This window comes from Rhagoletis pomonella, unplaced genomic scaffold, assembly GCF_013731165.1.
Source record: "Rhagoletis pomonella isolate Grant_MI unplaced genomic scaffold, Rhpom_1.0 Rhpom_scaffold_00006, whole genome shotgun sequence".
NCBI classification, from domain to species: domain Eukaryota; kingdom Metazoa; phylum Arthropoda; class Insecta; order Diptera; family Tephritidae; genus Rhagoletis; species Rhagoletis pomonella.
Genome location: NW_023458560.1, coordinates 13,516,659 through 13,517,776, shown reverse-complemented (window position 1 = coordinate 13,517,776; position 1,118 = coordinate 13,516,659). Strand labels below are relative to the sequence as shown.

Here is a 1,118-nt window from a genome sequence, read left to right as displayed (position 1 = left end):
GTCATCAAAAAATTTCTTGTGGTTTAAGGAATAAACGGAATGCTACATTATACTAAAGCCAGCCTCTCGACATAAGCCACAATGTTTGCTCGTTCGGATAGCTCCTCACATGTATGTACAGTATATTTTGCTTAGCTGCACATCCTTCTTTGCACGAAAAACTTGTGCACGTAACCGAAAAAGGCACTTAAGCGAATTTTCTTTACTACTTCAATAAGGAAGGTATCCGAATCTCTATGAAACCAAATATTGGCGGAGCACTTACCATGTAGAAATTAATGCAAGCGAAATTTTTACCGAATGTTATCTAATTATCTATATAACTACATAAATTGATAGCCACTTTCGTTGTTCTGCGAGATGAGCAAAATAAATAAAAGGTTGTAAAATTAGGTAATTGTAGGGCCAGTGCAGGTAAACGTAATACTTTCATTGATAATTGATACTAGTCGCACAATTTTTAAGGCAGGTATCGCCAATGTGCAGGTATGTCGAATGCATCTATCGGAGCAGTTTCCTTATAAATGTTAAAAATAATGCTTTTGATGCGCATTTTGGGGTAGGTATCTTAAATGTGCACTTAAGCATAGAGGCAGCAAAGCAAAATATACTGTATATACGCATTAAACAAATATTGTATTGTTGCAAACTTCAGGAACAAAAAGCCACCTGAAAGGAAAGGGGTGAATGCAAAATGCAAACTTCAAAAACAAATTTGTAATTACTAGTTTACCATAATGTTTTGAGTGACTTCTAAGCAGATTCCATTTGACGTACATAGGTGCATCTGGAAGCATATGAAATATCTTATATGTATTCCGAGCTACATATGCATAGTGACGCTTCAAGCGGTAGTAATATTTCCAGGATTTACAGGACGTGGCGCAAGGCAATCGCTTTTCCTATAAAACATGCAAATCTTACTGTTGCTGGAATACACCCAATGAAGTCTTAAAATGAACCAGAAATTAGTTACTGACTTACTTTATTGTTTTTATCCAAGTTATCCAAGCACAATTAATCTGACAATTGGATCCAAAAGGCTTTGGGTACAAAAATCTGCCGGCAATTAGGAACAATTGGATTCACAAAGTTATCAGGAACTATTTATTGAATGA

The 1,118-nt window shown here is 35.6% G+C and overlaps 1 long non-coding RNA gene across 1 annotated transcript; it reads right to left on the bottom strand.

Annotated features, from left to right (window-relative positions):
- Positions 1-545: 545 nt before the first annotated feature.
- LOC118740426 lies at positions 546-1,112 on the bottom strand. The gene is made up of 3 exons (XR_004993134.1): positions 985-1,112; positions 734-902; positions 546-669 (listed from the first exon to the last, which is right to left on the bottom strand). It is a non-coding gene; the product is annotated as an uncharacterized LOC118740426 (long non-coding RNA).
- Between the last annotated feature and the right edge of the window lie 6 nt (positions 1,113-1,118).